Source organism: Sphaeramia orbicularis, chromosome 4 (assembly GCF_902148855.1).
Source record: "Sphaeramia orbicularis chromosome 4, fSphaOr1.1, whole genome shotgun sequence".
Taxonomy (NCBI): domain Eukaryota; kingdom Metazoa; phylum Chordata; class Actinopteri; order Kurtiformes; family Apogonidae; genus Sphaeramia; species Sphaeramia orbicularis.
The window spans coordinates 8339265-8366983 of record NC_043960.1 but is presented as its reverse complement, the minus strand read 5'-3'; the positions used below and the strand labels follow the sequence as shown (position 1 = coordinate 8366983).

The 27719-nt window shown below is 37.6% G+C and overlaps 1 protein-coding gene and 1 pseudogene across 1 annotated transcript in view; one reads left to right on the top strand and one right to left on the bottom strand.

The window, feature by feature from the left end:
• Positions 1-27719, top strand: part of LOC115418093 (putative tyrosine-protein phosphatase auxilin) — a 247364-nt gene that overhangs the window by 75330 nt on the left and 144315 nt on the right. The gene's annotated exons all lie outside the window — the stretch shown is intronic.
• LOC115418097 (tyrosine-protein kinase JAK1-like) overlaps positions 1-27719 on the bottom strand; it is a 42944-nt pseudogene that overhangs the window by 12874 nt on the left and 2351 nt on the right.

Genomic DNA, 27719 nt, shown 5'->3' with positions numbered 1-27719 from the left:
CATGTAGATTATGTACATCAGTCTTTAGTTGTTCTTTAATTGATAGGAAAAGATTCTAAAACTCTGAAATGAGGAGGGTTTTTTTTTTTACATTTACTTATTAATTTGAGTAGAATCTGTGAACTGTCTATGTTCTGCCTCTCTTGGACTTGTGTTATTGATCATTCCTCATTTTTCTTTACTTTCCTCCCCTTTGGTTACAATAATCTTTGCCAAAAACAATTCTATATGAAATTTAAATTGCAATGACATGAGAGGCTGGATCACAGTAATTTGAATTTTGATATCCTCACAGACAAATTTCCCACACAGAATACAACAGAAAAGTGTTTGCCAATGTTACTATGGGTGAAATACAGACTTAAAGAAAATAGATATTAGAACTAGAACAGTAGCTTTGTCTTCAACAAGCTAAAGAATAGAGTATGTTGTATGTCACACATGTGATGTAGAAGGTATAGAAATAAAACTCCCTGTGACTTGACTTCACCGTATTTTCTGTCAATACACAGCTATGATTCTGAAAGTTATGTCCATAAAAAAACAGGAAAATTAAAGCTGTTATTTTCATATTTTCCTGAGCCGAAGTAATAGTTGTGGCTTTTTCACATTAGATAATTATCTTGTTTGGAAACAGCATAATAAAACAGTTTTTTCAGATTTTTTTTTTTTTTTTGTAAAAGTAAAGCTGTGAAACTCTTGTCCATTACAGAAGTCACAAATGCATTGCTGGGTCTCAAGAGGATATTGACAGTTGTGGTCCACGCTCTTTGCTCATCCTAGTACAAAAAGAACACAGAAGTAGTGGGCTGCCACTGAAGGCCACGCAGAGGGGAATTTACATATACATGCTATATTTTTGGTTTTTATTTTTAATAAATTTGCAAAAGTTTCAATTTTTTTTTCAATTTGCATTATGAAGGTATAGTGTGTAGGCTTTTGAGGTAAAATGAATCTAATCTGTTTTGGAATAAGACTGTAACTAGGGCTGCACGATACTGGAAAAAAACTGACATTGCAATTTTTTTTTAACCCTGCGATATATATAGCAATATGAAAAAAATACACAGGAGGATATAATAGCTGTGTGACGCCGACGTAAACGGTCAAACAAATAGTTGTGTTCCTCTCGTTGTGGCGAACAGGTGCAAGACACTGTCAACACAGAACACGCGTTTTCAGTATCATCCTTCTTGTAGCCGAAATAATTCCAGATAAATGTCGTTGCTTTTCTTTTTGGCACCAAGTCTTCGTTTTTGGTGATTTTCTCTTGTTCGTTGCTCATTTTTCAGTGTTGTGACCAGCAACTCACTGCATGTGCAGGGATGTGGTCTGCTTTGGCAAACTGATTAAGACGATTGTGATTGGTGGATTGCTGTGCGCAGTGTGTGTCAGGTACCCAGATGAGAATACGTTGAGATCATTTGCCTCCTACATTGCAGGGACCTGCGATGTGACTACTGTGCACACGTACATTGCAATGACAAAGCTCAACGATATATTGTGCAGCTGTAACTGTAACCATTAAAATGCATTTAAAAAAAAAACAACATGGTTTCATAGCGCAGAACCTGTAGGACTTGAAGGAAACATACACAGCATAGGGAGAACATGCCAATGAATTGAACTTGGAACCTGTATACAAACTGGGCACAGTCTCATCAAACTCTCAAACCAACACTAGGGCTTTGACAGTTTGGGTGGAGAGCATGGATTAAAATGTTGACTGACTGCTTTCACTGAATCTAAATGGTTTCAGCACTGGAGAGCTAAATGTACGACCTTAACTGAAAGACCATCCCAGATGATCAACTGACCTCAACGTGTTTTTTTTTGTTTTTACATCCTGAGATCCAGACCATTAGTTATAAGTTCACCCAGCTCATACAAAATAACTGACAAGAGAAAAAAGAAGGGCAGAGTGGTGAAGTGAAGTGGGGAAAGTGGAAACAGATATGAGAGTGGGAAAGAAGATTAATGGCAAAGCAGTAAGAAAGACAGAAAAAGAAAGTGAGGAAGTGAAGAATAGATCAGAGTTTGAGGAAAGATATTAGAGAATGCTCGGAAGAAGGGGCGAGCGCTCCCAAGGGCTTGTCCACACTTTATCTGCAGCCACTATATGTTCAATCAAATCTATGCGCAAGGACACTGATCTGTAACTGGAATACTGGTTGATCAGCAAAGTAATGGAGACAGAAGAAGAAATGTGAAGAGTTCTGGGAAAAAAGCGAGTGGGAGGGGCATTCCCCGGGGTGTGCAGCAACGGACGTTTGCAGAGAACAGATTTCCAGTCTGGCCTGTGGTTTGCCAATCCATTTGTCCATTTGTTTATATTACATAACTTCTACTTCTAATAGACAAGCAGAAATATGAGGCGCCCATTTGAGGGTAACTGCAATCTGAGAAATGCCCTTGTTGAGCCCTCTTTACTGAACACAGAACTAGGTTTTTACAAACCAAATTAGAGTCTGAGAGGGAGAGTGTCCGGAGCAATGTGTATTGATTTTGTGACAAATATGATTCCTGTTACTGTCAACCTTGGCTTGATCGGAAATGTTATTCATGTATTGTTTTTCTTTCCCTTTATTTTGTGGGAATAGATGAAAGTCGATGAGACAGACATTTCTCAAGAAAGCTAAAAAAAAAAAAAAAACTTGAATGAAAATACTCAGACAGTGCTGACAGTTGGGAATTGAGGAGGAAGTTAACAACTGAATTGTTTCATTAATTTTAAACAATCATTATTTCCAGTTCTTGGTTTCCATGTTTTACTTATTTATAATGTATTTGACTTCAAGTTGCTGATTATTTTCTTAACTTTATTGTGTTGTAGTTTTTAAGTGTCCTCATGTTAGTTTTGGTTTCATTTCCTGCGAAAGAAAGTGGAAGTTACTGTGAAATTTTCCATTATAGCTGATGAGTAACCATTTGGTTTCACTTTTTGGTCATCTTAAGTCTGTCTGCGTGTGCTTTGTATTCACCTCTCTGCTGAGTACTGTGATTGGTATTCCTGGATCACTGAGCTTGATGAAGGGCCCTCCCTCATCCGTCTCCAGCCCGTCCCTGGCCAGCAGGATGTTTTTGGCACAAACGTATCCATGGACCAGCCTTTTGTCCTCCTGTAGACACATAAACAAACACAAACAATCAGTCTATTAGTTCTACATCTGGGGCTTTTTTTGAGACAATCCTGAAGTTAACTTCCAGTTTGTTCCAATCATTAAAACTTTAGAGAAGTGAATGATTGATTCGTTTATTTCCACCTCTAACGCTGTTAAACTTTTTATGTGAAGCCTTAAAGCAGTCTTAAACCCACTTTCAGATTTGTATAAGCTTTTTACTGTTTAAAAATATAATGGTTTCACATAAGTGGTGTTTTAAATAATCTTCAGCCCCTTTGGGATAATCTTTTCCAGGGGCTATATTCATAAAGATTCCTCATGCAAAAGTTCCTGCTAATGAGGGAACTCGTACAAAATACTTATTATGGGAGAGGTCGTGAAAGATTGTGATGGATGGATTGGATGGAGACAAGGATGGATAAAAACCCTCAAGAGAGATCCTACGGTAATAAAAAGTTAAAGAGTAGAGGAGAAAATACTGAGGTACAAAGAAGTTGAGTATTTTAGCTAAAGAAAATTTACAAAGGGCCACTTTTTAGTTTTTTCCGTTTCACCCAATGGTAATAGTCCATGGTGTAGCCACAAGAATACAATGGTTTTATACAATATAAGGCCTTTAATATCAAGGTTTGTAACTCATATCTGATGCCATGCAGTCTTCCATCTGAGCTTTTTTCCCTCCTAGTAATCAATTCATAGCAAGTGAAAACCTCAAGTAACAGCAGAAAGAAAGAATCCACAAATCAGTAAATATTTAAGTAAACACTAGCAATTAGAGCCCGACCGCTTAATTGGTGGGCTAATTATAGAGTGTCACAGATTAATCAACAATCGGTCGCTATGTAACCGATGTATTAACTTTTTTGCTGCACGGAGATTCTCACTCTGCTCTTGTGTCTGTTCTGCCCGGAGTTCGAGGGATAGTAAAAACATGTTCAGTTTCACTTTCACTTTGACAATCATGGACCACAACCCCCCCCCTTTTTTGTCTTATGAACTATTCACCCCCACCCCCGCCTGTGTGGCTTCCTGTGTACCTCATAATTTCATTCTGGATATTAATACTGTACATTAATTGTCGTTTACATTTTAAACAATGATTTTTATGTCTAACATACTATACTATATAATATACTAGTCTAATATAAGACTATTATACAGGGGTTTAAAGTTGTGTAAATTATCTTTGTAAGGTCAAACAAAAGATGCAACTGTTAATTCACATGTCCACCATTGTTTACATAAGACTATTATCTCCTACAAATATCAATGTTCTTATTTCGTATATTAGCCAATATAGTGGTTATCGGCGAATATATTGGATATTGGTCGATATCTCGGATCTCATCTTTTTAGCCCCCATACCGGTATCAGCCCCCAAAAATCTCATATCGGTCGGGCTCTACTAGTAATTATGACGAAAAAAAAAAAACACTTAAAACTAAGCTGAATCCATATCCAAATTGAAAAAAGTAATGAAAATTTCAACAATACTTTGGCAAGAGGACCTGTTCAAAAAAAAAAAAAAACTTTATATATGTGATGAGTCCTGTTGGTTTGTTCACCATTCTCTGCTCATCATGTGTGATCAACTGATCAGGGTTGCCTCCGCCTCCTCAGTGAGATACAAGTTCCTGTCTCTTCCTTACTCAGAGTTTTTCCTATAACCCTCTTAAGAAAGACCTCTTGCTATGAATTTTTAGTCTAAGTTGGAGCTATCCGCGATGATTCTTAAAATCTTTTATCATTATGGCCCCAAATTTGTTTGGTCTAAGGATGTGCACGAATAAGCAATTAGTTGAACAGTACGCATCGTCGAGTTCTTTTTCTAGAGTCAACTAATTTTTATTTGTTGTGGGGGTGGGAGACTGATGCTTTAATTCACAGATGTAGAAATAGTACCGTGCTTGTTATGTAAAATCAGAAAAAGTGTTGCCTTGGCTTCATTATTCAACTAAAAAAAAGTAAAAGCCATCACTTGTCGAGTCTTAGTACAGTGGTTTTTGTTTTGGATCTGGTCTAATGTGGTCTGGAATTAACTGTGAAATCTTGCCTTGTCACATCTAGAATACTGGTTATAGAAAAGAAGCAAGGCTCTATAAAGTCTAGAGTGGTTTAACAATTAAGATGTAGGAAAAAAATATTGGGATTGGTTTGCGCAGCACTCGAAGTTGCCTTAACTCTCTCCTTAACTCCTGAATCAGAAGGTGTGAGCGCAAAGCTAAGGTCAGCGTTGTTAGAGTGTATCTGTAGTTATTTTCTCACTCACTAAGTAGCTGAGAGCTGAGGCCAGCTGCTTGGCCACTTGGAACTTCCACGGTGTGCTGAGTTGGATCTGCTGTCTCCTCATAAACTGGTCCAGTGGTCCTAGCTGGACAAACTCCTCCACCATGATATCTGTGGATGATGAGATGATGAGACACAACTCACAGCCTAACAAACACACCTGCCCACATGTCCATATCATATCATATCATACCATATCATATCATACTTACTCTCCTGGTGCGAACACAAACTCCATAAAGCAGCACAATGTGTTTATGGGACACTTGCCGCATCATACTGGCGGTTTCAAAAAAGGCCTGACAACAGAATAAAAAAATAAGTCAATCAATAACCTCAAACCACCTAATCCATGTCTATGCTCTAATAACATTACAAAATACATTTTAGTAGAGAATAGAGTATGCAACCAAAATAATCAGTGCCAGGCATCAACAAACCCCGCCCTCACGCATATTATAGCTTATTCTGGGCATTGATCCAGCTGATGTCTATGCGTGTGGTGATGTCCACATATCAATTGCCTCTATATATGTGGTAAGTTTGAAGTAAATTTAACCAAATTGATGTTTTTATAGACGTGAAATTCATCCATTATAAGTAAATAGGAGAAGAAAAAAGATATCAAAAATTCATAAAAATTTTACTTTGACCTATTTTTCCCAAAATGTAATCACATCTATTCCGGGTCACTGGCAATATAAACCCAATTTGTATGAATTCCACCAACAGTTTTGCTGCTATACACATGTGAAATTTCACCCATTATAAGTAATGGGGGAAAAAAAGATGGTAAAAATTCATAAAAAATTGAACTTTACCCTACTTTCCCAAAATGTAATCAGATCTATTCTGGTCCCTGGCAATCTATAAACCCAATTTGGTATAATTCAACCAATAGTTTTGCTGCTAGAGTGTTACAAACAAACCGAACCAAAAAACAATACCCCTTGTCGCCCTTTCAGGGGACGGGGTATCAAAATCTGGTTACATGAGTGGATGTTGAGTCTGTGTCTCACCAGGGAAAATGTCTCTGTGGCCAGATCCCCGCACCTTCAGGACCAACTTGACGTCCTGGAATGATGTACCCGGCGTCCTCCTCTTCCTCATTCTTCACCCTCATGTGCCTGAGTAGATATTTGTTTTTGTGCCCACGCCAAGATGTTCCTCCTGATGAATCGAGAAAGAAAGCAAAACATTAAATAGTGAAAGGGTTTTCAGAGGGCTTAGTGCTATAAGAGTTGAAAAATTATTATTTCTAAGTAATTTTAAATTTTTCCCTGGTTGTTTTTCTATCTTCAACCACTTTCACAAAAGAAAGTGGCAAAGAGACTGTCAAAAAACCTACAGCAGATAATAAGAAAAAGTATCCCAAACACTAAACACAAGAACTTATTGAAGAAGCCACATGGGCCAGACACAGCCATCAGATCACACAAAAGTCATTTGGTGCAGCACATAATCCTTGGAAAAAGCCTGAGATTTAGAATTGAAGCAATACCATCTAGAAAATACCGCCAAATTAAAAGCTCTTTTGCATGAAAAGACTAAAGATTTGTATTTCATCTGTACTGGATCAATATGTGATACTTCATGCAAAATGTAAAGACAAGCACAGAAATAAGATCTCCATCCTAACCAAATATATAATTCAAAATATTTTAGATCTGTAGCTTCTTATTCCAGACATTTTTCCTATAGTCGCGCTTGGCTTTGAATAACATACAAAAGTAAAAATAAATAAATAAAAAAAAAAAAAAAAAAAAAAAAAACAGAGGCATATCAATCCAGTCATGCAAAGCAGATATCAAATGTGCAAAGTAATATTATAATACTAAAAAGGAACTATCACTACACGCAAATTCAATGTTCGCCTATGGTGCAAATATTTGAATGCTGTAAAAAAGGGTTGTTGGCTACTGTTAGAAATCTATTGAGAGACACCTAGATTAGTATCTTTTCTTCTGTCAGACATAATACACTTGAGAAATAAAATAATATACAAAACCTTTGGTAGTATGGTGCACTACATATAAATGCATCAAAAACTAATCAGTAAAATCCAAATAAGCAGTACAGTTTGAGTTGTGATACCAGATTAAAATGCAGAGGGGTTTGTTGTTTTATGGCCCGCTGTATTTAGCAAATATGCAGTCGACAGAAAGGTGCATCTGGAAGGTAAACATCATCATATGACAGCTCAGCATTATACCTGTTCAATCTCCTCTTTGAGAATGCGATGGAAGCTCAGCTGGCTCTCCTGCATGGGTGTCTGAGGGACGGGTGCTCTGTCTTTAGTGGCCACCATCAGGTTGGACACCTCTGCAAAATAAATAAATAAATAAATAAAGAGACCTGTTGCAGTGTGTTATTTATATATCACTTAAGCGCTTTCTTTCTTTTTTTTTATTTTTGATATTCATATTTTTATAGAAGTTTTTCACATTTAAACAAAACATACATATTCAAATACTGTATTCCATTGTAGAGTTAGATAGAGAAATAGGACAGATGTGTTAAGTAAGAAACAAAAAAGAGAAGAAATAAGTCATGTTTACTGATATCTATCATCAAAAACAAAGTACATATATTCGACTGTCAATCCTTAAAGGGTCATATTTTGCTAAACCCACTTTTATTAGTCTTTGGTTCACTTATTTGTGTATTTGGTCCCTTATAGCTCAAAAAGTTGAATTTGAACCCTCCAGGTGCTGCAAAGCTATCTTTATATTCATTTTGGCAAAAATCGAGTGGATTTCTAAAACCCGTTTCAATTCCTCCTTAATTTGTTACATTTTATAATTAGTTACATCACGACATTTGCACATATAAGGTCAAGACTTCGGATGAACATTTCTATGAGCGCACCATAATTGTTTAGCAGCAGCAGCGGTTGTAATCCATGCTAAAAATAAATCTAAACTACCTAAAATGGCTGTATTAACGAACACAAGTGGCTGAACGGGACAGAGAAGCACAGTCAACAACCTGGAGGGGGTGGGGCGTGAAGTGGCTCGTGCATTTAAAGGGCCGGCGCTCACAATGACCTTTCTGGTGTCATTACTCAGAAATAGGGTTGAAGATGGACCCGTGGAGTTGAATTAATGAAGAATTCAGACCCAAGCAGAGCATTTACAGTTTATGTAGACCACAGGGAAATGCTTTAAGCACTCCTCTAAGCATCATTCACTGTGTCATACTAAGTCCATTTCTCCCACTTAGTCACAAAGGCACTTTCTCTCATTCTAAGCCCATGGGTCATTCTCTCATGGTGTAAACCTCTTATGATCTCCAGCCACTGGGTTGTAGTGGGCGGTTCAGCCTTGCACGAGTTTTTCATTATTGCTTTTTTTTTTTACATGTGATCAATAATATTTTGGTTAAATATCTATCTTTTTCTGGATCATAATTATTCAAACTTCCAAGATACATAACTTTACATTCCCTGAATACTACATATCTCCAAAACTTCTGGACAGTTTTAAAAGTAGGATTACGTTTCTAGGCTTAAAAGTAAACCCACAGAGCCGTGACACTTCTTTGTGCTGGCGAATTCTACTCAACAAATGTCATGTTTGCTTTTATAGTCGTCATCCTGCCATTTCTAACACTGTTGTCTGCTGTGGTTTCCCTTTCACAAAACATTATGACAACAATAAAAGCAGTAATGATGTTGACAATGAGCTAAACTGAACCTGAACTGCCTCATTGGACCAAAAGGTGTTAACATGACATTCAATAGGCTCTCATAATTACGTCAATGTTGCAAAGATTGAATAGCTACTCAGGTTGGGTTGCCATATTGATTCGGGGTTATTTTTTCTACCTACAGAGCCCTGTGTGGGAGGATGGAGTGAAAATGTCTCCCTATGATACGTATGTGTGTCTCTACGTGTCTGTGGGTGTCTCAGAGCTAATGTTGTGACAAAACCAGCGCACTGTGGTTTAAGGGGGGGAAGGTATCTGCACTTTGTCAGCGCAGCCTACATACCCAGTCAAATAATGTCACAAGCACAGTTCCATGACACACAATATGCATGCAAAACCAAAACACAACATGCATGTCAACCTACCACGGAATACAACACACTGTACTACACCTAGCCCTCCTCCATACCTACTTATCCTGCATATTCTTGTTCAAAGATACGGAAAAACAGACAGATTTTACTTACCAATTAAGTAAATGTAACAACCAAAAGCTAAAGCTAGAGTTGCTGTGGATGTTGGACACTAAAGCATAAATATGTAAATGCAGACAACAAAACATCTTCCCTTTCTTTTGTCTTCCTCTAATGAACTAGCCCTGTCATGCAATATGTGATGTTATCAACACCACAGAACCCCAAACAAACAAAAACACCTCATCTCATCCATGCACACGTACAGGTTGAGCTCCACCTTTTCCTACATGAGGTAAACAGAAGAGTGCTACTTTGGCTCCGGAAACCCACATTTACAACTCTCTTCCTCCCTGACACCATTTCACACCAGCACAAAGACTCAGACACATGTTGGTTTGAGGACTGCTTCACTGCCTCAGTTAGTGAGAGACATACTGGCATTCATCTAAAGGGCGTCTCCGAACCTAATCGCATACGGAGGGAAAGCAAACCTTCTCAGACCTCTGGGATTTGAGAGGTCTCACTTCTGACCCCATGTAACATAACAATCAAGTGTGGTGCCATCACACCCAACTGTGATGAAGAAAAAGAACAGTAGTGAAGTGTTATACTGCACATGGTGTGGATGACTGGATGCCACAGCAAGGAACATTCCTTTGTTCATCTGCCCTATTTTAGGCATTTGTTTGTGCGTGTAGTCCAAGACAGACCTGCCCAAGCTATATTTATTTCAGGGCACAATCAGGGGACTATGAACATGTTGGGTGAAAAAAAAAACTTTAAGATAGACTTATTTTGTCATTTGTAGCTGATACATAACTCTTTGGGAGTCATAAAACCAACTATACTGTTTAAAAAAAAAAAAAAAAAAAAAAGAGAGAGCCAAATGATTTTCATTGTTTGAAAAGACTATATTTGATGTCCACATTTGCATTTTTGTCTCATGTTTTACTTGCCCAAGAGAGTACTGGTTTATGTTTCAACCTTATTGATTATAGGTTTTGAACATTATCAATTACTTATAAGTAGTCACTCCAAGCATGATATTGGGATAATATTAAATCATTTGTGCTTGACAAATAATTTTGATTACCAGCTTCGAGGACTTGAGAATTACCCTACGTAACCAAAATCACTTTACGTAACCAGACTTCCCTTCATATTGATATCCTCCAATCCTAGACCGATTAATTTTTTTTTCACCGAAATTGCAGGAGTTCCAGTCAACAATATACCTGACATTATGGTAATGTTAATTTTGGCAACTTCAAGTGAACACAGCAACTTTTAATATGCTAAAAAAAAATTGCTAATTTTTTTATGTATGTAATTTTGTATGTATGTTTATCTGTTTTTATGTGTAGTTTTTATGTGTTTTTATTATTCTACATAACAAGATGTACATAAAGATTTCAGTGAAAATGGCTGAAATTGACAAATGTCTTTGCAAGGCCTCAAAGTACTTGAAATACCATTACCATCCATGTATTACACTTATATGCACTATATACACTTATGTAAATGTAGGCCGACTCATAATAATCTGAACAACTTTTTTACCCTTCGTAACCACTTGAGACCATGCCCTATGGTAACCCACAGCAACTGATTTAATATATTTAATTGTTTAATCGAAACTGTGCATTTACATCCCGTCTCCCCTACTATTGTTTACTATTTTGCTATAAAGGTTCACTGTGTGAGATACTATATTTAATGACATCTGATGATGAAGATGAAGGCGGTGGTGGTGGTGCCAAAAAACACAGAAGTCCCTTGATAGAGCCAGCTTTGGTGTTGTCCCTCCTCCGCTTACGGGGACAAAAATTCTGTTCTAAACTGTAAAATTGCACGTGATGGAAAAGCACCTTTAACTTTGGTGACACATGCTATGAAACGGTAAACAGAAAAAGAAGAACTCCATTCTACTGCAGAAACATGGCAAACTCAACGAACGCCAACCCGCTCCCTTTGTAGATAACAACAGATCATTCGAGGTTAATGAAAATACTATTCTCATTGTTATGAGACACTATTGAAAAAATCTTTATATATATATATATATATATATATATATATATATATATATATATATATATATATATTTCTGCAATTCTCCATGTATTTATTGAACTCCTTTGTCCCTGTCAGTTTCTGCAATTAAATACACCTAAATCCAATTGAATCTTACACTGCACCCTTAATTATGCTTGTTCTTCCTCAAATCTGTGTTTTTCTTAAACAACAGTACTACTGTGTGAGCCTAAACCACCAGGACTGTACCTTGTGTTTATGTGGGATTGTTTTTAGCGTACCTCTGGGCTGTGGAGGGCAGCAACGTATCAGCTGGAAATGGAGATTTTCGGTGCGAAGGCTCTGGCCCTCCAGGTGCTCCAACAGCTCTTTGAGAGAAGGCCGCAGTGTTTCGGTGCCATAGAGGCGATACCCATTGGGGGCCACCTCAATCTGAAAGTTCTTAAACTGCCGCACTGGACGAGAGTCCCTCAGGTCATACTAGGATGAAGAAGATGGGGGACAAGAAAAAGAACACGAGTAAATAAATATACAAAAGGTGAAACGGAAGAAGAAAGGAAGGCAGGAGGGTAGAACCAAAATCTAGAACTAGAGATATTGTGGATGTTGGATAATAAACACTCATGAGTCATGTTGAGGTCATTATCTAATCTAAATCTAAAACAAAGTAAACATGACAAAGGAATCCACTCCACGCTTACAAAACTTGAAAATGTTTTATGAAGTCTTGCAGAAGCTTTAGCTATAGCACTGGACAGAAAGATGTTCCTTTTAGATTCACATATAAACAGACTATGTCAACTGTGGCTATTTACCCAAGATCCAGAGAGTCAGCTTCATGAATATGACAGTGTATATTTCAGGGACTGGGTGTTTGCTAACATCTACAGTTTTGACGCATGTACCCTGTAATCCAATATAAACTTAACTGGCAATATTCAGTCCCATTTATCTGTGTTTGAATAGCAAATTATCTCTTTTTTTACATACGTCGCTGAGCTGTCTGCCATTAGCTCTCATAATAATACATGCTTTACTCATATTGCCTTCTACTACACGGTCCTGTAAACAGCTTACGAAACTAATTTCCTGGTTTGATACTACAGGAACAAAGAGACAATTTTTGCTTTCTCACTGATGTTTCCCTCAGAGATAGTGAGACTGCAGCAAACAAGCTTATTGAAAGTAACACTGTCTGACATGGGGATAAATAAACAGAGGTAGTGTGTCGAGGTTAGAACCCACTGAGTCACAGGCGATGACACAACTCAATATACCAGAATAAAGGCTCTTCGGCATGTGTCACCCACCCACGTCACTATAGTGTGACCTAAGACCATTGTTTGGGAGTCACGACCAAAGATATCACATTTCGATCTTTATGTTGCAGTGAAAAATGTACAACTGTAATTTAACTTAATTTCTATATCTTACCTCAGTGCAGACCACCGTAATGATGATGTAATGATAATCGGTGCAGCTCCAGCGCAATATGTATGTGCCCTCCTCATTGCCTTCCTGACGGAGCTTGTGGATGGCATAATCCGTACTGGATAAAGAAATGAAAAATATTGAAAATGCAGTCATTTACAGTAAAGGTAGTGAGTAAAATGAATGATTTTAAGAAGCTAATGAATGCTGATTGACATTATATTATCTTTTTGCTTCAGTGACAGGTTTATTTTCAGTTGTTTATTAACCTGAGGTGTCAAACATACAGCCTGTGGGCCAAAGCCGGTCCGTTAAATGGTCCAATCCAGCCCATGGGATGAATTTGTGTGGTACAAAAATTACACTGAAGATACAAAGGTGTCATTTTAGTTCAGGGGCCGCATACAGACGATTTAGATCTCAAGTGGATTACAACCTATAAATGATGACTTCTCCAAATGTTTGTTTTGTTTTTTTATGGTGATAAAATTGAAATTACATGATGACAATGTTTATACTTACAAACAATCTTTTCATAAAAATGTGAATAATCTAAATAGCCATAGACAACCTGAAATTTCGTAAGAAAAATACGTGGAGTTTTAACATCATCATGCTGGGTACTAAATATTGTGTGCATGTGTAAATCCACTGTGATCTGGAAGTTGTAATGCATATCGGTAAATGTTAAACTGAGCAACAAATTTCAGGTCATTTGTGGTTATCATGTTATTTGACATTCTGTAAAGGATAGTTTGTAGATGTAAACATTTTCTTAATATAATTTTTCACTCTAAAACACAGAGACAAGTTTGGAGGTGACATTATTTAGAGATTATTATGTTATTATTTTACTAATATGACCTGGTATGTGGCCCTGAACTAAAATGAGTTTGACACCCTTGTTTTATTCAGCTTACCAGATAGGTCCGTGGCAGCCATTTTCGATGTTATGGACCACTGAAGAAGGGGCCACCTCTGTGCATAGGAAGTGGTGAGCATCCACAGTCAGACGGAAATACCCATCCACAAGGGCTGCAAAGGACAGAGCCTCTGCCCTAGACATCATTTGCAACTCCTGAAAAGTGATGTGGTAGGGAGAAAGAGATGAAGCAAAAGAGGAAGGGGAAAGGTGAATATTGCATGGTCAGAAAAATGTATTTTGGTGTTGCCACCTTTAGCTATGGCGTATCACATACAGAGAAGGGCAAGTAATGCTTTAACCCTCATAATATCCTTGGGGTCAATTTGAACCCGTTCACTGTCTATCATTCAAAAAAATATAGTTGAATCTTTTTTTTACTTCATATTTCATGACTTTTCCTAATTTTGATGGGGACAACTGGTTAAGCATAAAATTATCATGATGATATTTTTTTCAATGTGCTGAACACATACTACATGTACTGGTGTTCCTCTAGGGTCAATTTGACCCCAGGCTGTTTTAGCTGTGTAAAACTTGTCTGTGTGTGTGACCTAACATCCCCACACCTGCAAGTGCAGAGTTGATACTTTTGAGTTGATGCATACCAGAAAGGTGGGGAAAATAACTATTCCCACCAGAACTTTGATACTTCTCATTGTGTAGGCATGTGGGAAACAACTTGGCTTGTGAACTCCTGCCAAAATGAGGAAACCAATGTAGGCTGGCGAGTTGATCACATCCAAGTTTTTCCAACTACACATGCCTCCCCTCTGAAATTACCATCACAAGTACAATATTTTTAATTAATGGTTATATGACAAGCTCAAATAATGACTTTATGTCTTGGTCAACAATTCTATGTAAATCATTTTCTGGAGGCAAATATCCTTGGGGTCAAGTTGACCCCAAGGGTAAAATGTGTTAGTAATATTTGAGGATAGTAGGAGAGTTAATATGGGGGATGTGAGGTCTAAATGTTAGAACTAGTCACGTTCACCATGAAAACAACAAGTAAAGGGAGATGTAGCTGAGGAAAGTGTTTACATTACAGCTAACAAATCATACATACTGGTTGAATGTTGATTCTGAATTAACAAAGAGGTTATTAATCAGTGTGTGTGTGTCTCACCATCCTCTTGTTGTCCTGTCTTTTGATGGTGACAGTTGAGTCTTTGATGACGGTGTGTGTGATCTCATGGAAGTCACAAAACACCACCCAGCCTTCATCCACCTCTTTCTTCTTGTCATTTTTCTGTTTACTGTCGTGCTTGTTCTTCTTTGACTTGTTCTTTTCTTTGGAAACCGGGACCACCTAATTTTTTTAGCCACACAAGTACACAAACAAACAAACAAATAAATAAATATTGCAATTAAATTTGAAAATAACAGATTTTGATCAGTGAGGATGAATATTGTAGCAGAATAAAAACTGCATCAATGATCCCTTTCACATATTAATACATAACCCCTTATAACACACTGTCTTCAATACAGTTTCACTTACTGTGCTTGGTTTTTTTCTCCAGGAAATTCCTGTTGTACCAGTCACCAGGACCTGCACGTCAGGGCTTGTCTCCATGATCTGACACTGGCTCTGGTTTTGCCCTTGAGCCTGGTTGTAGTAGCCTTTCAACAACAATAAATATTATACTATTAAAACATTTTAAATAAAGCTAAAATAGTCAAAGCACACAGTTATTATAAACATCAGTATAGAAAAAAAAAAAAAAACAATGAATGCAACTTGTATTGTTCTTGCAGAAGATGAGTATAGCTGGTCTGATATCTATGGTAATTGTTTATGTTCAGATCCACAGGTCAGTTCTCATGTTGACTCAAAATCATCAAGATCTTCATACTTTGGCAACAAAACCAAAACCAAAACAAATCTACCCACAGGTATAATAAAGTAACCTTGAACCAAAACAAAGATAAAACCACCAAAGACTCACTGGGTTAATGCAATAAATAAACATCTTGTTTCTTTCACTTTTGGCTTGTCAACTTTTTTTTCTTTAAGAACTGTGGAACCCACATGTGCTTTGTTGTAAACATACTAACTACTGTCATGGAGCCCCTGTAATTCCTACCACTTACTGTTTGAGTAGCTACTATTCAGTGTTTTGTTTCACCAAGCCTGAATATTTTATAACAGGATGACATCAATCTGGAGTCATACCAATTCTCACAGGAACTATCTTGACGAAATCTATTGTAACTCTAGTAAAACTACATTTCAAACAACACTAAGGCGTTGAATCTACCATGATCACTGACTTTATCTTCTTAAATAATTCTCACCAAATCCATTGCAGAGCTCTTCTTCCTGCTTCACACTGACTGACTTGGGCTCCAGCAGCTCCCAACCAAGGCCTGTGGTCAGACCCTCCAGCGTGGCCAGGTATTTAATCTTCAGGTCATATGGTGTGATGTTGCTGTCCTTAACCGTACGATGATTAAACTCGTTAAGAAACTTCTTGAAGACGTTGTTAATGCGGACACGGAGTCAGAATGTTGCGCTGCTTGATGTTACGGTTCAGCTGCCTCTGGGATGAATTTTTTGTAGCTGGTGGGATTAAGATAGAGAAAGACAAGAAATTTGACATTTATTTTTATATCTAATGTGCTGTGGACAAGGTTGAGAAAAAAATGTATCTGATGACACACAATAAAGGGGTCATATTTTGCTAAACCCACTTTTATTAGTCTTTGGTTCACTTATTGTATATTTGGACCCTAACAGTTCATAAAATTTGAATTTGAACCCTCCAGGTGCTGCAAAGCTATCTTTATATTCATTTTGTCAAAAATAGAGTGGATTTCTAAAACCCGTTTCAATTCCCTCTTTATCTGTTACGTCTATAACTAGTTACGTCACGACATTTACACATATAAGGTCAAGACTTCCAACGAACATTTCTCCGAGTATGACATAATTGTTTATCAGCAGCAGCGGTTGTAGTCCATACTGAAAATATGTCCAAACTTCAAGCCGATTACCTAAAATGTTCAGTCGTTGATTGTATTAAAAAACTCATGTGGGTGAACGGGACAGAGAAGCACAGCCAACAACCTGGAGGGAGTGAGCTCATTTGCATTTAAAGGGCCAGTACTCAAAACGACCTTTATCGTGTCATTACTCAAAAATGGGACTAAAGATGGCCTGTGGAGTTGAATTAATGAAGAATTCAGACCCTAGCATAGCATTTACAGTTTATGTAGACCATAGGGAAATGTTTTAAAATGCATAATTCCATTTAAAATAGCAAAATATCACTCCTTTAAATAGTAAAGACAGTCATTGGTATGTGTGTGTAGATCTGATTTACCTGATTTCTTGAGAAGCAGCAGATGGGGGTATTTCCATGATCATGGCATAGTGAGTGATAGCGAGTACAGCCATGCCCAAACACTCGTTTTCAATCTCATGTTGTTCTGCATCTGATTGGGACACTCTCAATGGAACCATGCCCACCTGGAAGTCATGCTGACCCTAAATATCAAATACACAAAGCATATAAATGAGTGGAGAGACATAATGCAGATACTTCCACACAGACGTACCGCACGGTACATTGAGCAATTAACATCTATCCTACTGTGTGGCAGGTATATAGAGTAAAAAACACTGAGGAGGCCAGGTTGATTCTATTTATATCACAGTGGCATGAGAAAAAGATTCAACTTTGAAAGATTACTCATTGATAGGGCACAGACCGCAGCAGCTTGAGTCACCGAGGCATTTCAACTGAATGGTTTTTCATCAGAAACACTGACTAGTGACGTCTGCATTTAGATCTATAGGAAACATAATCAGTAAGCAGGGTCAGAAAACTGGTCGACTGTGGGTGTAATATGCAGGGAAAAACTGAATAGCAGCTCTTGCTCAGGTGATTGAGGATGTAAATGCAATGCACGATCAGATTTTCAGCAAGAGCAGTCCATTGATGGTCACATGCAGAGGGACATTACAGAAGAGTAAGAGTATGTGTATATCCCTCATCTATATTATAAAAGCAAGTGGCCTCTGTGCGCGTGTGTGTGCTTGTGTCTCGACAATCACTCAAAATCCGGAAAAAGCTGACTGCTGCAGTTTGGCATACTTATGTATTTTTGTTAAGGAAGATAGTAGCGAACACGGCAAGTTGATAGGACCAGTGTTTTGGGAGATATTAGTAATTTTGGAATACAATACCCTTACAATCATGTGCTATGGCCAAAACGCTTTGGCAGTGACTACTGGACAGATGCAGTGCAGCATGCGCGGATTACACAACAGCATAAAATGACCACATCTTGCACCCTGGGTCAATGCGGTAGTTACTTAGATGAGTGCACATTTAGTGTGCTATTTGACAAGTGGGTTAGTGTTACATTAAATGACCACTACAGACTAAAAATCTGACCCTGCAGCTCAGTTGCAATGTTAAATCTTTGAAAATATCTGACTGTAAATGTTTTACTTCTGACTGATTAACTGCTTTCAATGGCCTACTTGATGATCACCTGTAATGACTTGAATAAATATATTATTCCAGTTGCATCTGTTCTGTTTGTTTGTTTTCTGCCACTTTCAGGCTGACATAAGAAATTCTAGTAATATAAATAAAGATTAAATCTACACTTGTATTAAAAATCGACACCAAGTTGTTCTGAGTAATCGTCTTTGGACTATGATGAACATATCTATCCTGATGGGAGTCATTTCTATGATGCATGAGGAGATTGAATGGTTTATGAGTAGGAAAATTATGTGAGTCATATTCTACAGCCTCCACAGTCACCAGATCTCACTTTATTAAAACACATTGGAGGATTTTGCCGCCACATCCTAAACTTTATATCAGAATGGTATCGTAGATTTCTCCAACCAATGCCAAAAGACATCGGTCATCACCAGTAAACTTACTACTGCTAAGTCACAACAGCAAACTTGATGCAAGTACACACCTGAGCAAACAGGTAGTCCAGGAGGCAGCGTCCAACAAGGGTGTTCCTTCTGGGTTTTCTGTGGGCTTCCTTTGAGTTTGCTGATACAGTGTCGCCACACTGGAGACTCTCCTTCAGTGGTGCCATGGCCAATTCCTGAAATAAAACCTGACAGAAAAAAAAACAAAAAGGCAAAATTATTATAAAACCAATCATCTGTACGCATTTCAGAAACCCTTTTTACTTTTACTGACAGAATTTAGTGCCAGGTCCAAAAATCCACACTTGTTTAAAAGGAAATTAAAGGCTATTTTTCATAATAACAGACAGATTTAAACTGCTACATAAACATATGGTCTGGTTCCAGTATAAGGATAGAGGGTCTTATACTTATGCTACGTCAATATTCAGTCTTACAATGTTAATGTGTGCTTATTGTTCTTCACGTTCCTTACCTTCTGGTATTGTTCTTACCATTACTGATATGTGCTGCCCTTTACCATTTGTTCGTATCGTTTTTTTTTTTGCTTGTTTGTTTTTACTATTGTTGGTAGGTAATTATTATAATGTAAGCTGACGGTTAACTGTTATTCGCGGTAACACTACTGGGAATGTCCTTTGTTCTATTTTTCATACACATTTTGGTCATATAATGTAAACACTGTCGGATGAGTTACTCTAGTTTGGTACAGGCCTAGTTTGTTCATTGTTCTGGCTTGAAGTCTAAGGACAGGAGTGAGTATTTAAAATGTTATGATGTTTAGTTATTTGATAATGAGAACGGGGGTGAAATTAAATACGTTTTTCTTCTTCCCACTCCTTTTTGAATGTAAATGAATAATTTGCAATTTTTAAATTGCGTGTTTTCTGTAAATGTTCGAAATAAACAATAAATGAATGAACATGATAAACGTTGATGTTACAAAGGTGGAATTTTATTATTAATAATAATAATAATAATAATAATAATAATATAGATTGGATTTATATTAGCGCTTTCTATGACGCATACTCAAAGCGTGTACAGTAACTACAGTAATTTTGACAAGTCTGCTAGTGGCATTCCTGATTGATTACTGAAATGAAGTCTACATTATTTGTTCCATTTTCAAGAATTTTTGATATCCACTAAACCAATATTCACCCTTCTGCAGAAGTGAAGATGTGATAGTCAAATAAAAATCTGTATGATAGCAACTATCGCCACATACAGACTCTGTCTGTGTTTCAGAGCTGAAAGCACAATGAAACAGGCACAACACAACAGGAGTGTCCTTTGGCCCTCTTCTATTGTATGCAATGATTAAAGTGTTAAAATGTTCATGCTTATATCGTCATGGAAAATACTGTACGTCCATCTTTTTCTCTCTTTGTTATGGCTACTTTTAATTTTCATGCGAAGACAGTAGCAGCACTTCAGTTTTTTTCCTCTTATACATTTTGACCTATTTTCCTCTTTTCTCTGAAATGAGGCAATATTTCAGCTAGCCTGTGTTTTTCAGAGGAAATGCATGATCTATGCCAGCTTACGTCACACAGGCCCTTCTACAGTTGTTCCAGGCCACCAGCAGGTAAAAATAAACCACACACAAGGACATAGACATTGCAAACTAACAGAAATACAGAGTTGTGAAAAAGAAAACAGACTCTGGTGGTGACTTAAAAGGTGTGCACTGTGACCAGAACTGGTGTCTTCTCTTAGGGTTACAGGACACACAAGCAGACACAACTACAGTCAATGAGGAGCCACCAAACAAATTATTCTTTTGTGTTTTGGAAATCCATGTTTTTGTGTGTGTAGAATATTTAGTAATGCTAATGTTTGTGGTAATAGCTATACTCCACCAGAGGAACGTGCTTGTTTGACAGACCGTAAAATATTCAAAGCAGGCTTTAACAAAAGCAAACAAGGAAATAACATGCAACATTATTTACACATACTACCTTTTCACCCCTCTAGCTATTGTCAGAAAAAAGGAAGTGCATTTGAAACCACGTAAAGTTCTTTTTCCTCTTGGCATGAAATGCTACCTGACTTTCATAATGTATTATGCAGACACAGACTTGCGTAATTAATTTCCTAAAGTAATCTGGTCATAACATTGCTGGTATGTCGGGTAAATGTCTTCTCAAAAGCATTGTCAGTTTGTTAAGATGGAGTTCTCTTTATCTTTTCCCTGTCAAAGTTAATCTACTACACACATCCTGTTATGATCAAATGGTTCATGCACCACATTCAGCTCAAGAATATCCTCATTTAAATCACCTTCTGAGGTGATACATTGGAGATACACCACATCAAATGAGACCAGCAACATCTGACACTTGGTTTGTAACTGGCCAGAACTTGGCTTCTTTTGCACCAAAAAGACAGCTTTCATTAACAATAACAAAAAAAAAAACTCTTCTTGCTAAGTGAAGCAAAAATAGCAACAGTATGACCATAAAACTATTTACAATTTTAATAATTCTTTTCTGTCGATATGACTCAAGAAAAAACCTGATTCACAAATAGTTCTCTTAATCAAAACAATTACATTTGTCAGTCATGTTCACAATGAATATAACATGCAAACAAGTTTTAAATTTTTGTTGAGGAAGAAAGGTCTCCAGGGCAAAAAAATCTCCATTTCATGATTTTCAGACAGTAAAAAACATGATTCTTCAAATTAATTTAATATATTGCCCAGCCCTAAGCCACAAATTCCTTCTTCAAACCCAAACAGATCTGTGAATTGTTATAGCTTTGTTACTCATTTCATCTCCTCCTTAAAAATATTCTGCAACTGCTCCTGAAATATGATGGGATTTGCATGTACTTTTAGCTGAAGACCTGCATAATTGTACACTTATTAATGACAGGTAAATACTAATGTAGTGCGGTCATCCTCTGGTCTTACCTCATACGATAGTGCAACTTGAGACTGGTCTCATCTGTGATCTTGAACTCGTGGTTGGGGGGATACCACATACCAGTTTCTTCATTGTACAGGGCAAACAGGTTATGGCACAAAGGGGAGATTGCTGAGAAAAGAAACAGAACATTAAAAAAAATTCTTCATATTAAGATAAATCTTTTTCCTGTACTGCAGCCTTGAGCTAAAGACAAAATTTAAGAGATAAGGAAAATAAACTGATTATTATGGGATAAAGAGATCAACTACATCATTAACTAATTAATCATTTCAGTGATTTTAAGCGGGAGATTTGTCTGACTGTTCAATTTGTTTTACATAAGGGAAAATGAATCATCTTGGGATGTAAGTATAATGTAAGACTGGATATAAAACATTCTTACATATGTTTATTTTCATTTACTGGGTTTTATTATCACCAATTAGAGCAGGGGTGGCCAACCCCTGTCCTGGAGAGCCACTATCCTGCATGTTTTAGATGTTTCCCTCTTCCAACACACCTGACAGTTGTTATCAGGCTTTTGCAGAGCTTGATGATAGACTTATCATTTGAATCAGGTATGTTGGAAGAGGGAAACGTCTAAAACATGCAGGATAGTGGCTCTCCAGGACCAGGGTTGGCCACCCCTGAATTACAGGTTTTCCGTATGTTATGATAAGGTTCATTTTTTAGCTGGGTTTGTACTGAGATTAAAGCTGGATTTCCCTCTTCAACAATAGCTACAATACTGTCCAACACCAGTGAGTGAATCAAGTAGGGAAGACACTTTTTTGATTTTGCCAACAAGTCGGTCACTTACAGCATTTCTTGGCAGCGTCCACACAGAGCTCCTCAGCGGTGTAGCAGCCTTTTAAGTACTCCAGCTGGTGTGTGTTTGATATGTAAAAGTGGATCTCCAGGCCCAAAGAGGAAGTAGGGGGAGAGGGAGGTTGGACCCTTTTCGACCTCCTCATCTTCCCACAGAGTTGCCTGCTCAACTCCATCACCCACAGAGTTGGCATTCAGACACTGGATAAGAAAAAAGAGGGAATGTCAGTTCTCTATGGGGCAACTTTAAGACATATACAGTTATATACACAATGCCTGGACAAAATAAAAGCCCCACACTCAATATTACATGGGACCACCTTTAGCTTACCGTAATTTCCGGTCTATAAGCCGCTACTTTTATCCACACGCTGTGAACCCACGGCTCAAAATGATGCGGCTAATTTATGTTTTCCTGGCTAATGATTGATCCGGCTGTCGAAGAAGGAAATAGAGCTGCTGCACGTACCTTGGCATCAATGAATCGATGGTGAGATGTTGGAGACGGGGTGGCTGCAGCTTATAGTCAGGGGCGGCCAATAGTCCAGAAAGTACGGTAAATAACAAACATATTCAGGATGCATTTATTTTTAGCTAAGATCTTGTAATGATGATGGAGAGTTGGAACCCTGCCATGCCCACTTCTCCATCACATCCTAAATATTCTCAATGGCGTTCAGGTCTGGACTCCAGAGGCCAGATGAGCCTGATGAACCCCGAAGAACCCTGACATTGTCCAGTCCTTTATGTTCTCTACCAAACTGATGTTGAAATTAGAAGCTATTCATTGCATCATTTAGGGTTACATAACTTGTTTCCACCTGAAATACATTAGTCACTACAGTAATAATCTAGCCTGGCCAGACATCCGGTTTTCTCAATGTATTCAATACTGAGAAAACAGTCTGGAATTGGCCCAATTACTGTGAAATATTCACTATCTAGTCTATATCGACCAATCGCAAGTCTGGGGGGTTGGTGTTTTGCAATGCGTCATACGCAACGACTTCATTTTGTCATGAGTCGAAGTCAGTTCCAAGTCCGCAAATCTCTTTACGACTTTTGTTGGTTGTTTACTTGATTCAAAAATAAGGATTGAATTACAGATTACACCATGTATTCTCAAGTTTCGCTGACAAAAGCGACAATAATCATTCACCAAAGTTTCTACTCAACCACGACCACTCCACGCCATGATGGAAACATGCTGAGATTTGTTGACATTAGGGATCTGCTCCTCACATAATTACTTCACGGCCGTCTTATCTGTGATCGGTTTACTCGGTGTCTGTTAGTCCCGCCTTCATATTTGGATTCAAGCCGGATTTCTCATTGAGAAAGAAGTATGGCTGGCCAGGCTAGTAATTATCCATTGGAAGGCTCCTACCTATTTGCATCATTAAATCTGGGTGGGGATTTGTGTATAAATAACACATTAACTTCTACCATTAATAGTTAAGAAGCATGTTTTTCATAAAAATAATGGAATAGCTTTTGATACAACTTCCACTGAATAAATCTAATGCTATGATTTTCTAGGCCCCAACTTACTTTATAACACTTTCTGAAAAAAGGGTGGCTGTTGAGTAGTCATCATACTGAACCAAGTTTATTTATGATGCTTACATGTGGGTCTATGAGTGTTACAAAATAAGGATGTAATACTGACTGTGTAGTGATCTCAATAAACACCAGCAGCGCCTCTAAATTCAATATCCATTAACCTGATGACTCACATCAGTACTGTGCCAAACCCAAACACACAAAGGAATACGGAAAATAACCTCAATAAACAACAGGAGAAAACTGATGTCGACAGAGCTCACAATGTCAACACAAATGTCCGAGACATTATCTCTGTTACACAGAAGCTGTGGGGATATTGGCACTCACATCTGGATGAGCGCTGATGAGGGCTCAGAATACTTTCCACAAAAACCTGCATGTCTGTCGTTGACTGATGTGTGCAGACTGCTTGTAACCATCATTGCGGTCATATTGTCAGAGAGGTAATGATTTTGTGTTCGATGTCACAGGCAAATGGGCCAATCATCAGCAATCAGCCATGAGCCACATGGACTAATGCAACCATAGACACTTTCAGTAACTGAGAGGCAAGCACCAGCACTTAGCCCCTGGAATTATGGGACATCAGAGTGAAATCTGCATTGATGGGCACCTGTTGTTTAAAGTATGAGCGACAATGCAGCACAGTCCAGGATCAAGCGAGTGCCTTGGAGTTTTCTTTCTGTTTTTTAACTACTTTATAAATCTCTTTTGCAAAGAGCACCTCAAACAAATTCTTTTTTGAACAGTTCAGGATCACTTGGACACTGCACAGGATTATCAAGTGGACAGATTATACTGATATGGGAAGTTTCAGTGAGAGTAACTTTATCTTTGCTTCCAGAGAAATCTACCAGGAATGTAGTATGTGATGGAAAAGACAAAGCAAGTTATGACAGCTCAGGGCACTGCTATCGTCCCTAGATGTTTCTATTCTGCATAAAACTGATCCTAAAAAATCTAATTTTGATGTCAGAATATTTTTACTTTTTGACTTTGGACATGCCAGTTATGAAAATAACATATTATTTGGATGTTGTCAGCCTGGGAGGTGGGCTGTCCTTTTAACAGTCATCATTTCTCATCACTATCCATTTATTACAGCTGAATTTCTACTGAAAGTCAATGAGTCATCTCTCAGCTTTTTAGATGAAGTCCATCAATCACAGTGCCAGTTCCCCTCATTCTTCCTCTTTCTACCATCACTCTATGTCAAAATGTCACTTACAGAGCCTACACGTTGTCAACTAAATATAAACAGTACATTAATGTAGCTGGTATTCCCTTTTGTTATGGGCTTAGGGAATGGCTTTTTTGTTGTTATATGACTAAAAAATAAGCATTTAGGCAAAATTTGGATCTTTATTATTACAATACTAAGGACACAGCTGGAAGACAAGTGAAACAAATCTGTTCATTGATCAAGTCAAAACACAGAATAAATTCAACTTAATTTTCATAAGTGAACCCTACATTTAAACACTTATTTCTGGGGAAAAAAAGAAACACTCATAATGGGATCTTTCCTCGTCAGTGTGACGCAAGTACCTGAAGAAGTAGATTACCTGAATCTTCAGCTTGGGTACCCACATCAGTCCTGATTGTGCAATTATTAACCAATTTACTAGTCTACTTCTTTCAACTCTTTACAGTAACCAGAGCTGAAATCAGCAGAGAGAAAAACATGTCATAATTTGGAAATACATACCTTCCCTCTGTAGTTCTTTCCTCTATTTCTGAGTCAGTTAAAATATAATAAAATGAAAACACAGATAGATAACGTATAGATGACCTGATACTTTTTCATCCCACTATGGGAAAGAGAAACTGCTTTTCCAGCTTCTGTTTGGAGCCACAGAGTAGAGTAGTAGGTCACGTATGAGGAAAGTGTTACTGTGATCTGTAGTTACACCTGTCGCATTTTTAACCTCTCTACCCTGCCTGAAAACACCTGTGATTTCCCAGAAGTCTGTAGATGGATACAATTCTTTCTTCCTCTCAGGCCCAGGCATAGGCTAGTAATTCCCAAAAAACTATCAAGCCCTGCAGGTATAATGACATCATCCTGCTACAGCTGCCTGTCATCGTTTCAAACAAAAGGGACAAGTTTATTCTAACAGACAATAAATGTGACCTTGAAGCAGCTTTTATGGTAAATTTGATGACAGGCCCATTCAGTCTGACAAATGCTGCCTCATGTCTGCGTCAATGTTTTGATTATAAAGGCCAAATCAAACAAACTGTAGAATCATGGCAGAAAAAGCAACAGTGGAGAACAAGAAAATTAAATTAAAACAAAGTAATGCCTCTTGTCTGCATGTCTGTACAAAGAAAACCGAGTTTAGTTTCAATAGAAAAACTTTCATGACAGTCTGCTTCACATAAGTATAAAGTGAGGTTTTGGACAAGAACACTAACAGAGTTAAGAGTTAAAGCGGTTGTCGTTAGGTTGCAAATCTCTGACTTGTGAGGCCAGGGTTAGGAATGCACAGATACATTGGCAGACTATCAAATCAGCTTTTTATTTATTTGCTGCTACTGGCCAATATCATTTCTGACATATTAGATGTCTTTTCAGTGATGGGACCAATGTCATCTTACACTAAATTTTGATTTCATTCATTCATTTTCATCCATCCACTTCCTAAACCCATTCACCTCATTTCAATTTTTAATACCACTGACTCATTGTGCATTAATCCCAGCCATCATTTAGGTTAAAATATCAGATTTTTTTTTAGCATTTATAAAAGTACCAGTAAATAAACATGAACATTTTATTGAAATGGGGGAGATAAAAGAACTGTAGTTGTTATACATCAGCTCAGCTTGTCTTTTAATAATTCAGGTATCAGTAAAATGCTGATCAAACATGACAGTGTGACTCGAGGGCTATAAATGTTCACATCTACAGGGGATTTAGAGTGACCAGTTAACCTGTTAAGACACATGTCTGTAGATGGTGCTAGGTAGCTGATAATGTGATGAAGGACTTAAAGACTTTAAAATAGTAACTTAAAGACTATAAAACAAAACATCAGTATTGGCCAAATTGTCATTTTAAATCATATCTAATTGCAATCAGTGCAAAATATCAGGCAATCACACAGGCATCCAAGTGGAGAAAAGACTGTCCAAAAACTGAAACCTCAAATTTATAACACAGCTTACAGCAAAATTATGCTAATCATGATGTATTCCAAAACCAAAACATAAAAAAATATGCCAAAATTGTTCTCTCATTGCAATGTTTCCCCATCATCTGTATCGGCAGACTGATAATAACAGCCGTATCTAAGAAAGGCACAGCTCTTAAAACAGCGCTACAGCAGCAAAACACTGGGTCACCTGATGGAAATGCAAAGCTGCCTTTGCATGTTTTGCTCTGCAGTCCAGCAAGTTCTTTCAATCAAATATGTCAAAGTTTCCAATCTAATGGGTTTTTTTTCTGGCACTACCAGCGTATCTCTACTGTTAAGCACACGCAGTCATTGTGCAAAATGAGTTATTTGTTCAAGGTGACCTTTAGTTAATTTAACACATTAGTTACATGATCTTAAACTGTTTGTTTTTCTTTGC